The following is a 13,882-nucleotide window of genomic DNA, read 5'->3' on the forward strand; positions in this document are numbered from 1 at the left end:
CCCAGTTCCTAAAATCCCCTTGTTCATTCTCATTCCAGGTATAAATTCTCCTTCTGGTGAATCCTTACCCATTCTTTTTTTTCTTTTTTCTTTTTAATATGAAATTTATTGTCAAATTGGTTTCCAGTACTCATCCCAACAGGTGCCCTCCTCAATACCCATCACCCACCCACTCCTCCCTCCCACCCCCATCAACCCTCAGTTTGTTCTCAGTTTTTAAGAGTCTCTTATGTTTTGGCTCTCTCCCTCTCTAACCTTTCTTCTTCTTTTTTTTCCCTCCTCCCCCATGGTCTTCTGGTAAGTTTCTCAGGCTCCACATAAGAGTGAAAACATATGGTATCTGTCTTTCTCTGTATGACTTATTTCACTTAGCATAACACTCTCCACTTCCATCCACGTTGCTACAAAAGGCCATGTTTCATTCTTTCTCATTGCCACGTAGTACTCCGTTGTGTATATAAACCACAATTTCTTTATCCATTCATCAGTTGATGGACATTTAGGCTCTTTCCATAATTTGGCTATTGTTGAGAGTGCTGCTATAAACATTGGGGTACAAGTGCCCCTACTCATCAGCACTCCTGGATCCCTTGGGTAAATTCCAAGCAGTGCTATTGCTGGGTCATAGGGTAGATCTATTTTGAATTTTCTGAGGAACCTCCACACTGTTTTCCAGAACGGCTGCACCAGTTTGCATTCCCACCAACAGTGCAAGAGCCTTACCCATTGCTAATCTGCTCCTCATCTTCTCTCCCAGGGCAGTCTCCTACTTAGCCTTCAAATCTCAGCTTAGGTGCCATTTCCTCCAGGAAGCTCTCCCAGGTTGGGTTAGCTGCCCGTATGCTTGCTCTTGTCACAGCATTTCCTGCACTGAATTGTGATAGTCTGTGAGGGTCAGGACTTTGCCTTGTTCAAACCTGTGTCTCAAAAAAACCTAAAGCCGTTCTGAGACATAATGGGTATTCAATCAATATTTGTTAAACGAATGAACTTAAGAAATGACACGATCTAAACAACCTATCTCAAATCTTCGTAAACTGCAATAGACGAGAAATAGCAGGATAGAAGCAGCCACAGTTCCATGCGCAAGACTCCAGGGCATTGGGCTTATTAAAATGGTGTTCAGAGAAGACGTGATGCAAAAGGGAACACGGGCAGGTCTTTCTTAAGGGGCCTGGCCTCCGTGTGTCCCCACGGTCCCAGGCCAGACCCACCGATTTCACGCTGACGGAGCGCAAAAACCAACAACCAAGATGGCAAGAACAAAGGAAGACACCGTTCGCCTCAAAGTGGAAATTTGTGACAGGGCCCAGGAAGTCTGCCTGGGCCTTGTAGCTCTTCCAGTGGTTTCTAATAAACCAGGCTTTGTGTGAGTCTCACTGAGGCTGCACAGGGCCCAGTCCCAAGGCTCGTTCTCTCTCTGCCGGCCTGGCTGCCTGGCCTGGCTGCTGGGAGAACTTGTTAGCCATCATTGATTTCTTTGAGTTGGACTCCACTGAATTGGATTGCTTTGCTCTGCATTTTAAAAGGGGTGTTTTTCTTGAGGGAAGTTGGCACTGACTTGAAATTACAGAGTTTGAGACCATTCAGGATCCATAACTATCATTAATGTCCTTCACAGCACATGAGATTCCAACGATGGTTTTTTTTTTTAAATTTTTTTTAACGTTTATTTATTTTTGAGACAGAGAGAGACAGAGCATGAACGGGGGAGGGTCAGAGAGAGGAAGACACAGAATCTGAAACAGGCTCCAGTCTCTGAGCTGTCAGCACAGAGCCCGACGCGGGGCTCAAACTCACGGACCGCGAGATCATGACCTGAACCAAAGTCGGTCGCTCAACTGACTGAGCCACCCAGGCGCCCTCTAACGATGGTCTTAAAGAGGTAGAGAAAACTCAGTGTTTCACCCATGTGGTGGGAACAGAGTAGGGAAATAACACATTTCTATCTACTAATCAATCAACAAATCAGCATTGACTGGGCTCTTACCATGTGCCCAGTACGTGTGAGGCTCTGCCCGTGGATGGGAAGAATGAAGTTAACAACTGTTGTGGGGGAAACTGGGTGCAAATCAAACATGCAGGTCCCAGGGGTTCCTCAGGACAGCAGTGCGGGACCAATGGGAAGCCTGGACCCGTGGGTGCAGATTGTATTTTAAAATTCAAAGTACTGATTAAAAAAAAAAAACTAATAAAATTATGTATGAGAGGTATCATTGTCTTGATTTTATAGATGAAAACTAAGACTCAGAGAATTAAACCCGACGTGGACCCGAATTCGAAAACCAGTTCTCGCCATGACAAAGACATTGCTCTTATGTCATCATACTGCCCGGTTTGTACCTGCGTACCAAAAAGATGCACCTAGCTGAACTTTTGCAGTTGGGATAAAGGATGTCTTCAAGCAATCAGACTTCCTTTATTTCCAACGCAGTGTTAGGTTTTACTGGATGGCAATCCTGCAATGCCGTAACGTCCAGCAGATGTCAGCATTTACCATTCTTTGACTCCCTCGGGTCTTGGCGTTTACAAAGTTTTAGGGCTCAAGAGCCTGTCTTGCTCTTGGGCTCCCCAAAATTGCTGTTGCATCTGGGCGCGAGGTGGGGAGCTGTGTGCCAAGAGGGTGCAGCTGAGCGCCGAGTCTTGACTCCGTGAGAAGGCATTTGAAACTGTCACGAGTCTTCGTTTTTTTTCTCCTCTCTTTTGTGATTTCATGTTTCTAAAAACCAGCTCATTTCTTTTCTTTTCTTTTTTTTTTTAAGACGTTTATTTATTTTGAGAGAGAGAGTGAGAGCGCATGCTGTGCGAGTCGGGGAGGGAGAATCTCAAGCAGGCAGTGCGGAGTCCGATATGGGGCTCGATCCCATGACCCTGGGATCATGACCTGAGCTGAAATCAAAGAGTCAGAGGCTCAAGTGACTGAGCCACCCAGGCGCCCGAAAACCAGCTCATTTCTGATGGATGAGCCAAGGAGACTTCTAACCTGGCCTTTGGCCAAGGTTGCACAGAGAGAGAGGAGGCTCTCGGAGTGCCAAGAGGACGCCGGGAATGCCGCGGCGTCTCTGTAATCAGCAGCAGCAGCCGGTGCCAGATGCAGCTGGGATTTGGCCCAGCCTGGAGTGTGGCTTCTGAGAAGGGGCCAGAAATAGCCCCAAACACCAAGGTTTCTCTTCTGTTCAGCTTTTAGATGCCTCAGGTTACACCCCTGCAAGGTCTTCCTGTGGCCCTAACCTTAGAATGCCTTACAGATTTGGTGAGAAGGAACGATCTATTAAATATATTTACATCTAAGTGCAAATGAATTTGAACTTTAAATTTTTTTTTTTTTCTAGTGAGAAAAACCAGGCCAGACTGAGAAAATGAGTTGCCTCAGGTATGCCTGGAAATGTGAGAGAAGCGTCTTGGGAAGGCGAGAGGGGAGAGGGGAGAGTGAGAATGGCAAACTTCCGTGATCTCCTAGTCTGTGCCTGGGAGACCTTCTTTTGCTTCCTGTCTCCCACACCCTCCGCCTCTTCACCTTGCCCATCTCAAGTGCTGTAAAGAATGCACAAAAGGCAATGATTGGTTCCCCCAAACCTGGACTCCCTCAGGGGCCACCACAAGGTGGAAAATGCTGGCTTTCTTTTCCAAAATTGCAACTCTGGGACAGGGGAAGCTTACCGACCTTAATGACACCAGTAAGTTGTTGGAAATAGTCGGTTTGCCACTATTTTAAAGAACAGACAAACACAGAAAGAAGGAAGCAAGAGTGCCTGGCTTTTATTTGCTAACCGTGTATGCTTATTGTTCAATCCGGCCACCTTTCTCTGTAACAAACGTGTCTACACAATTAAGTGCATGTCCTCCTTGGATGCTGCTGATGGTAACAAAGCTCTCTCCTTGACTGAAAACTTAAAACAATATACCCTTCAGAACATGTGACATTCTGGGCAAGTGGTCACAGATGAAAGTCTTAAATGGGGCTCGGTCCAACTTGCAGAAGCAGAGAGAGCAGACTCATCACAGAATGGAGAAATGTGGTGTGAAATTGGTAATATCAAATGCTTTGATCATTTCTTTCTAGTAATGTTTTATTCATTCCATTTGGTCCTTTCTGCTTAACCATTCTTACATAACCTCGAGCAGCCTTTAATGATAACTTGTAGGTAAAATTATTCACGTAGCAGTGTGTCTGGGCTATTAGACACACTGGACCTGAACTGGATCAATCTGGCCTGACTCAAGGGAGCACGGAAGGTCACATCAAACCTCACCGTCCGCCATGTCTGGTGGGGGAAAGGGTTTGTCTGGGACTAGGCTCCAGTCGCTGGGGGAGACCACTCACAGATCTTTGCTAAATAGGGGATAAACAGAGGAGATGTGTGGTGCTGAACTGTCTTTCTAGCACCTTCCACAGACTCCTAGGCTCAGGTTCCTGAGCGGCCGGGCTCCTGCCTTCCCGCTGTCTCTTTTTATCTTCTGGTCACACACAGTCTGAAAAGTTCGTTATCAAAATGCGTTGAGACTATGCTTATGATATTTTAGTTCACGTTTAGGTCTTATTTCAAATAAAAGCCCTTGGAATGGTCTATCCGTTGAAAATGAAGCCTTACAATTTTTAGTGCTGAGAATTCAAAATTCTATAAGCAAAATATATATTCATATGGAAAAACATATTTGGTTACATCATTGATGTCAGATTCAATTACTTATGTACTCTGCAATTTGGGTTTCGTTATTGAATATTTGAAATCTATTCCAACAGTCACTGCGTGGCTTAAGCTGTCTTATTCAGACAGAATATTGTCTGTCAGCATATTTGCTTCATTTAAAAATTCCTTTTCTCGGTCTTTTTAAATGCAGTAACTGTGAAACCATTCTACCAAAGTTTCCAAAATAAATGGCCAGATGACACAAACCTGATCTGAATTGCTTTTACCCACAGAATAGAGATACATGGTTCAGACAGAACCTATAACAACAAGTTTACAATCAAACGTTCCCAGTAAAGTTCACCTACATCTCTACCTTGCAAGAAGGCAAAACTTTAATGTAAATTTCCTAAGATATTTGCAGTGATTTTATGGTTTTGTGAAGGCTGGCTTGATTTTCTTTTATTTGTTTACTACACCCAATGTGGGGGTTGAACTCACAACCCTTAGGTCAAGAGTCACGTGCTCTTCTGAGCCAGCCAGGCGCCCCAAGGCTGGCTTGGTTTTGACAGGAAAGCCAACAACATGATTTTATGAGATCTTTTGAATAGGGAAAATGAGCCTTAGATATCTTTTTTTCCTAACCATTAATTTAAAATCTGAGCATTTATGAGATTTGGGGGGTGGGGTGGGAGGGGGGAAGCCCAAACAGTGTGAGGCCAACCAGGGCAGTATGTTTTTTTAGACTTCCAGACAGGATCTTTTGCCATTTTTAAAGATTTTTCTGAAAGGTCAGTTGTGCTATCCAGTGGATGTCTGAACCGTGTGCTAACAGCTCCCACTGTGGTATAAATAGATATATGGAAAGTTGTATTTGTGTATTTATGAGTCTATTTGTTGCTTAATTTCAAAGGGTAAATTCTAACCTCCAGGCTTTGAGATGAAATCTTTTTATTATGTGTATTTTCAAATAAAACCCGGAGCGAATATACTCGTGAACTCTCGTATGTATCACTCAGTATTAGCATTATTGCCAATTCTGTTTCATCGTTCCCCCTGACTCCCCACTTCCCCTGTCATTTTGAAGGAAGTTGAAGGTCACGTCTTTCTTCTGAAACCATTTCTGCTTGCCTCTTAAAGGATTTTTTTTTTTTAAAGCATAACCAGTCTCTTCTGACTTCCTTTTACTGGACGTGAGGAGTAGGACCCATGTTTCCGATCTCCCTTCCTCTTGTATCTGTGAATCCAAATGGAATTGTGAGCCCCTTCCCCCATTTGTGTCTCCTTTTTATAATATAACCAAACTTTTAAACAATAACCACCTTTTGCAGTCACTTTTTACATCGAACACCTCCATCTGCGGGACCGTTTCAATAATTACCATCAATCCTTCCCAACCGGGACTGCCTCATATTTGAATTCTTATTTTGCCCTCATTTATCATGGCTCTGAAACATATTTCCACGTGATTTGTGCAGGAAGTGTGGCTGTGTCAGAACCCATACACTTGCCTCTCTTAAAATGTCTCTCTCGAGCGAGCGAGTGAGCAAGGGCAGGAATGACACTGGCTTGGGACATAAAGTTTTTTTCTTCAAAGCTCTCCTGCTGTAAATCAGTTTGTCTTCAGTTATCTAGTGCTTCAGAGATTTATAAGATCTATAAGATTTCCAAGAAGAGGAGCACTGTTAGTGCTCGATTAGGAGTCTGTGGTGGTGCCACAGTACCCTGGAAGTTAAGACGTTTCCTGCCAAGTGAAATAAGCGAGAGAAATAAAGATACCGTACGATTTCATTCATATCTGGAATTTAAGACAAACAAATAAGCAAAGAGAAAGAGAGAGAGAGGCAAACCAAGAAACAGACTCTTAACTATAGAGAACAAACTGGTTCCCAGAGGGGAGGTGGTGGGGGTTGCTGGGGGAAACAGGTGATGGGGATTAAGGAGGGCACTTGGGATGAGCACCGGGTGTGGTCCGGAAGTGGCGAATCGCTATATTGTGCACCTGACGCTAATATTACACTGTATGTTAACTAACTGGAATTTAAACAAAAACTTAGAAAGAAAAGAAGCATTGGGGAATTCTGGGACACCTCCAAGGAACAGGGACTTACTACTGCACGTCGTCCCTGGCGCTGAGTGTTGTGTGAATCATGACGCCCAGGAAGCCACCCAGAGGCATCAGTTTCAGAATCACCGCCCCGTTCATTTGTGTTTTCAGGAACTCTAGGTTTCCATTCTCAAGAACAAAAGCACACTTGGGCTACATGAGAAAACTACCTAATGCCAGATATCCTTTAACCCATTCTCATTCAGAAAAACTTCCGAAGAGCAAAGAAATACCTTAAAGTACTATTGATCTTTGCCAAAACAAATCACTTTGCAGCACCAGGGGAGATGTTGGCCTCTGAAAATACAATCCAATGGCAAAAACCTAATTAAAAAAAATTTTTTTTTACATTTATTTATTTTTGAGAGACAGAGAAACAGACCACAAGTGGGGGAGGGGCAGAGAGAGAGAGGGAGACACAGAATGTGAAGCAGGCTCTGAGCCATCAGCACAGAGCCCGAGGCGGGGCTTGAACCCACGAACTGTGAGATCATGACCTGAGCTGAAGTCGGACGCTCAACCAACTGAGCCACCCAGGCACCCCCAAAAACCTAATTTTTAATGTAAAACCCTCAAAGATAATTATTTAAATGTCTAAGTAAATGGCAAACATGACCAAAACTTGTATTTAAAATTTTAATCTGAAACTTTGAGGAATAGAACTCATGTGGATTTTTCTGGTACATTGTTATTTTCAGAATAGAAGAATCTTTGGTTTTGGGGCACTTGGGTGGCTCCGTCACGTAGGCATCCGACTTCAGCTCAGGTCATGATCTATCTCACAGTCGGTGGTTTTGAGCCCCGCGTCGGACTCTGTGTCTCTTCTCTCTCTCTGCCCCTCCCCTGCTCACGGTCTGTCTCTCTCTCTCTCAAAAATAAATAAATATTAGAAAAAATTTTAGAAAAATCTTTAGTTCCAGTGTGGAAAATAAAACGTTGGGTGTTAGTAAGCAAGCACTTGGTTTGTAGATATTCCCACTGGAGGGAAGAGTCGCATTTTCTCAGAAGCCTCCTTTATGATAATTCATGACAAGTAATTAATGGCTGGTTTTTAACTTCAGAGGATTGGCTTTTTGAAATCAATTGAAAAGCACAGATACATATTATACATTCTTTCATGTATGCATGCATATGTACATATTTTTAAAAAATATACATGCTTTTCTGAAGTATAAGGAATGCCGTACTCCTTTTGTAGTCATCCGAGTTTTCTCTTACAAGTGGGGCCAAGTGGGAGGTGTGGTGGGAATGGTGAGGCCTCTCAGTACCTGGGTCATCTCTGTGATGTAATGTAAACCTCCTTTGCGATTACATTGGCCACGTGCCCAGCTCTGATCAGGGTGAACGTGAATGGAAGTAATGACATTCACCTCCCTCAGAGGGAGTTAAGCTTCCTTTCCCACTCTCCCTTTCCTAAGTATGCCTGGAGAGTGACTTTGGATCCACTACGTGACAGAGCCACCGAGATGGAAGCAGTGTGAGTCCGGGGTCACTGGGTAGAGTCTGACCTACCCCAAACTGTGGCATGACTGAAAAATATGCTTTTATTGTTAAGTCACTGAGATTTGAGGGGTGTAGTTGTTACTGCAGCATGAACTGGCCTACCCGACTGATACAGACTGAGTTGTCTGAGTTGGGCTGTTTGCACTAAAGATCTAATATTTCGTGGGATGCCTGGGCGGCTCAGTCGGTTAAGCGTCCGACTTCGGCTCAGGTCATGATCTCGCGGTTTGTGGGTTTGAGCCCCGCGTCGGGCTCTGTGCCGACAGCTCGGAGCCTGGAGCCTGCTTCACATTCTGTGTCTCCCTCTCTCTCTGTCCCTCCCCCGCTCACGCTCTGTCTCTGTCTCTCAAAAATGAATAAATGTTAAAAAATTTTTTTTGAAAAATCTAATATTTTGTGTCTGGGGTTTTTGTCAGCCAAGGAGAAACATTTATTTGTTATTCGTGAAAACATTTCTTAAATTTTATGAAAATTATATGAGGGATTTTAGCAGTTACTTTTTGCCATTCACTTTGGAATCGATCACTGTTTCACTTCGTACTTTGGAAGGCATGAGCTGGTGGTCTCTTAGATCTTCATCAAGGTAAGAGAGAGTCCAAATGAGCCTCATAAGCAAAACTCTGGGATGATAACCATACGCTTTATGATAAGCTGAAATGTTATTTGACTTTATTTTTGTTTGGCTCTTAATGTGACACGATTGCCCTGGGTTCCGTGAGCTAGTAATTGAGGAACTTTTTCACCTTTCCGAAGACTACACCCATGGGCTCCCTTAAGGTCCTCATCAAAGGAAGGCAATACACAGATGGCTCATGGAAAGCCCTGAACCTGGAGTCTGGTGAGCCATCCCGCCTTTGAGTTAAAGACAGTCATGCTCATGGTGAGCATAGCATAATGTATAAAATTGTCAAATCAGTATGCGGTACACCTGAAACTAATATAACATTGTACTTCAACTATACTTCAATAATAATAATAATAATAATAATAATAATAATAATACTTTGCTATACTCATCTAGAGACCCCCTATAATAGGTTCTGGAGGATTGCCAATTAACGTTTGCATGCGAACTATGGAAGATATAATCACAACAACATGCTTCCAAATGAACCTTTTTCTCAAGAGGTTTGTGAACATCTTAAGTGTTAAACTAATTACTACAGGAGTCGTTTCAGAGGGCTGTCAAAAAACAAAAAAAAGAAAAAGAACTAATTTTATCCCCACCGAACTTACTCTTTCACAAATGGAGGCAGGACAAAATAATTTTGTCTTCTGAGTACATTCATGTTGAGGTATTGGATACTAGAAGCATAATTCCTTTTTACTAAGATTTTTTTTTTTTTCTCTTCTTTTCTGTATCCTTTTCATCACACAAAGCACCATTGTCTTTGTAGCTACCCTTTGGGGCCTTGACATTTATTTTTCTCCTTTCAGTGTATAACGTCTCGAAACAAGTGCTTTGATCAGCTGCTCAGGGGATCACACGTCTGGAACAGGAGGGCACTTAGAGGCCTGTGCTCTTAGAGGCGCATTGATGTTGGAACGATATGAAAAATAATTTCGTGGAGCGGTGCCAGGCTGGCTCAGTCTGTAAAGCATGCGACTCTTGATCTCCAGGTTAAAAAAAAAATAATTTTGTGGAAGGAACTTTCTTGTCTAAGCTCCGACCATTTTCATTACTGAAGAGGGATGCCTACACATATACACACATAAATCTGTATCGATAGATGGATTTGACTTCTTGCCAGTGTGGCTTTTTACTTTCTCTCTTTCTCATGTCTGTCACTTAGGAAGCGATTAGCCCAGGGGACACCCTACATTCCACTAGCATTCCTTGTCCTGAATGAAAGAAAGGAAGCAAAAATCCTGATGGAGAAAAATATGATGATGAAGACAGGTGCGTGATTATATATGCGGGGGTATGAATTTATTCTGTAGTAAATTAGTGGTGCATGTTGGAGTACTTTAGGGTGAATGCACAAAGAAAACCCTATTAGGAAATCTGGCTTCCGGCCCATGAAATTATGGTCTGCTTTGTAAATCACTGTCAGAAGCCACTGAATTAGTAAAGAAATCAGTACCAAAAAAACCTAGGTTCAAATCACCACTCAGCTGACTTCATACAACGTAACCAACCAGTGTTTCTGAACTTGGGTTCTCATCTCTAAAACAGGTCTAATGACATCAGTGCTACTGATCCAGTGAAATCGGTTCGAAATGAAAAGAACAACCAGAAAAACCACGACGAAACACGCAGGCAGTGCTCTGTGGGTATCATCGGTCTACCGGCCTTTGGGGGTTTGTTTTCTTTTAACTTTCTATTTTGAAATCATTATAGATTCATAGTAAGTTCCAAAAGAGAACGTGCAAAGTGGTCCCAGGGACTTTTCACTTAGCTTCCCCAATGGAAACTGCATGACTGTTGTATAACATCAAAGCCAGGAAACCCACATTGGTACCATTCATAGAACTTACTCAGATTTCGCCAGTTTTATAAGCACTCACTTGTGTGTGTGTGTGCGCATGAGCGCGCGTGTGTGTGTGCACTACTCCCAAAGAATCTTATCACATCTGTACGTTTCTGTCCCCACCACTGAAATCAGGAGAAAGAACTGTCCCACCCCAAAGTTCCCCCAATCTTTGGCAACCATGAATCCATTCTCGAACTCTATAATTTCATTTCAAGAATGTTATATAAATGGAATCATACTTTACTCGGCTTTCTGGGATCATTATTTTTTTTCACTCTGCATCATTCCTTTGAGATTATCTAAGGGACATATATCAATAGTTCATTCCTTTTGTGTATCAACAGCTGATTCTTTTTGTTGTTGTTGTTGCAAGGGTTTCCTTAGTATTCCATAGCGTGGATGTACCACAGTCCTTCATTCAACTTTTGAAGGACTTTGGGGATGTTTCTAGTTTTTGGCTGTTCTGAATGAAGCTGCTGTGAGCGTTAGCATACGAGATTTTGTGTAAACATGAGTTTTCATTTCTCTGGGATCAAGGGCCAATAGCGAAATAGGTGGGCCATATGACGGTTGCATGTTTGGGTTTGAAAGAAACTGCCAAATTGTTTTCCAGACCGGCTGTACCACTGTGCATTCTTACCAGGAATATATGGGTCATCTACTTTGTCTACATCCTTGCCAGCACTTGTTTTTTTTTCAGTTTTTCATTTTAGTCATCCTGATAGGTAGGAAATGATATTTGATCGTGTTTTTAGTTTGTGTTTTCCTTGGGGCTATGATGTTAACTATCTTTTCGTGGGTTTATTTGCCATCTGTATATGCTCTTTAATAAATTTAATAAATTTAATAAATAAATGCTAATATTCTAGTTGGATTGTTTGTTCTTTTATCCCAGAGTTGTGAGGGTTCTTTACATAGTCTAAACACAAGGCCTTTGTCAGGTATACGGTTTGCATATATTTTCTCAAAGTCTGTAGCTTGTCTTTTTATCCTCTTAATAGGCGTTTTGGCAGAGCAAAAGTCTATTTTTGATATTTTGAGGTTCGACTTATTAATTTTTCCTTTATGGACTATACTTAAAAAATTTTTTTTAAACATTTATTTTTGAGAGACAGAAACAGAGCATAAGTGGGGGAGGGGCAGAGAGAGGGGGAGACACAGAATCGGAAACAGGCTCCAGGCTCCAAGCTGTCAGCACAGAGCCCAACGCAGGGCTTAAACCCACGAACCGTGAGATCATGACCTGAGCCGAAGGTGAACACTTAACCGACTGAGCCACCCAGGTACCCCTCTGGACTATACTTCTGATGTCTAAGAACTCTGCTTAGCCTTAGGTCACAAAGCTTTACAAAAAATTGTTTTTCCAAGAAGTTTTATAGTTTTCCTTATGGTTGTACTTTTCAAGTCCGTGATGCACTTTGAACTAATTGCTGTTTAAGGTGTGAGGCTTAGATTTAGGATTTTTTTTAATGTTTTTATCAATGGCCTCTAGACATCTAGACACGTTCTAGCCCGATCTCTCCCTGCCTACTTTCCTACATTTCTAGACATTATTTCACATTCCATCTCTTTCACTCTTTCATTAGGCCATTTTCAGTTGCTCATACACAATCCTAACTTCTTATTTCCTTAATGATTGAAAGATTGTAATTACGTGGATATCCTCTACCGTTGACATAAGTCACGCCGATAATATGATCATATGCTGATACGTTTGTCTTTCCCACTATATTGGAAGTCTGTTGAGAGGAAGGAGCACATCTTTCTCAAAACCTGGCTCGGGTTTTGCAGATCATGTGGATACAGTCATATTTGTAGAATTAGAAGGAGATGAGTTCTACCTTCCTTGTATATGCTGGACGAGGGACGTGTTCACCTATGTGACTGTCTCTATTCAGACGCGACAAAAAAGATGTTTTGAAGAGGCAGAACTGATTGGAGAGAGCAGTAGCATCCCGGCAGGATCACTCCTGACTGCTCACACCTGGGCTGTACAGGCTGGAACCTGTTATGAGGTCAGGATGGCAGCTAGGATTGCCTGATGTTGGTGGTACATTTGATTCCAGGATGCTGTGGGAAGAGGCTGCTGACTCACAAATGCTTTTCCAAGTCATTTGCCTAGGATTCTGCTTAAAGCGTACCCCTCCATACAATGAGAACTTTGCAATTACATGTGTGTGCGCACCTATGTGTATATCACGTGCACACACAAAACGTACATTGCTGTTCCCCAGAGTAGCCTCCAAGGTCTACCTTTCAGAAATCTCTTTTGCATTTAGGCTTAGATGCCCATCAATGAAGGGCTTCTGGCCGGTATATCCATTTCATTTTAGTTTCCTAAAGACCCAGTGCTCAGGTGATAACAGGGGCTTGAAGTTTCACAACATCTGTCTGAAAGCTCAAAAATGAAGGTCAGTACATTTCTACAGAAAAATCTTTTTAATGACTTAGTAAAAAACACCACACTTGGGGTACCCGGGTGGCTCAGTCGGTTGAGTGTCCGACTTCGGCTCAGGTCATGATCTCGTGGATCGTGAGTTCGAGCCCCGCATCCGGCTCTGTGCTGACAGCTCAGAGCCTGGAACCTGCTTCGGATTCTGTGTCTCCCTCTCTCTCTTTGCCGCTCCCCCGCTTGTGTTTTCTCTCTCCCTCAAAAATAAACATTTATAAAAACAAACAAGCAAACAAAAACAGTTGTCTTGTGCCAGTTGGTTAAAATAACATGACTGATGAGAAATCATGATTATGATCAGGATATGAGCCATAGTAAAAGGATAGATAAATGTTTTGGTGTTAAAGTATTTGGATAGGTTTGCGGTAGTACGATTGCAGCATTTAATTCTGAGCTCTGATCATGGGAGGACAGTAACACATACTCATCCCTCTGAATAATCTTTTACGAGATGATTCTATGAATAGTTAAGAGGATTTACAGGCTTAAACTGCAAGGATACACACAACACTGAGCAGGGAAATTGTCACTGTTTGGGGAAATGATGTTATCTATTGATAGACATCCACGCTTCGAAAATTCACCTTAAGAAACTGTGAATTTAGGAAAAACATCCCTTAGCTTCTTAATGTTCTTACGTTCCTGCATTATTTTATCAGTTTCTTCTCAAGCAATTTCTGTAGAAAGTGGTCGATAATTTTTCTTTCATTACTAC

General features: G+C 42.5%; 1 protein-coding gene across 2 annotated transcripts in view; it reads right to left on the reverse strand.

Annotated features, from left to right (window-relative positions):
* Window positions 1-13,882, reverse strand: part of RGS20 (regulator of G protein signaling 20) — an 84,962-nt gene that overhangs the window by 70,335 nt on the left and 745 nt on the right. The window lies entirely within an intron of this gene.

The sequence above is a fragment of the Herpailurus yagouaroundi genome, unplaced genomic scaffold (genome assembly GCF_014898765.1).
Source record: "Herpailurus yagouaroundi ecotype Mexico unplaced genomic scaffold, PumYag 165, whole genome shotgun sequence".
NCBI classification, from domain to species: Eukaryota; Metazoa; Chordata; class Mammalia; order Carnivora; family Felidae; genus Herpailurus; species Herpailurus yagouaroundi.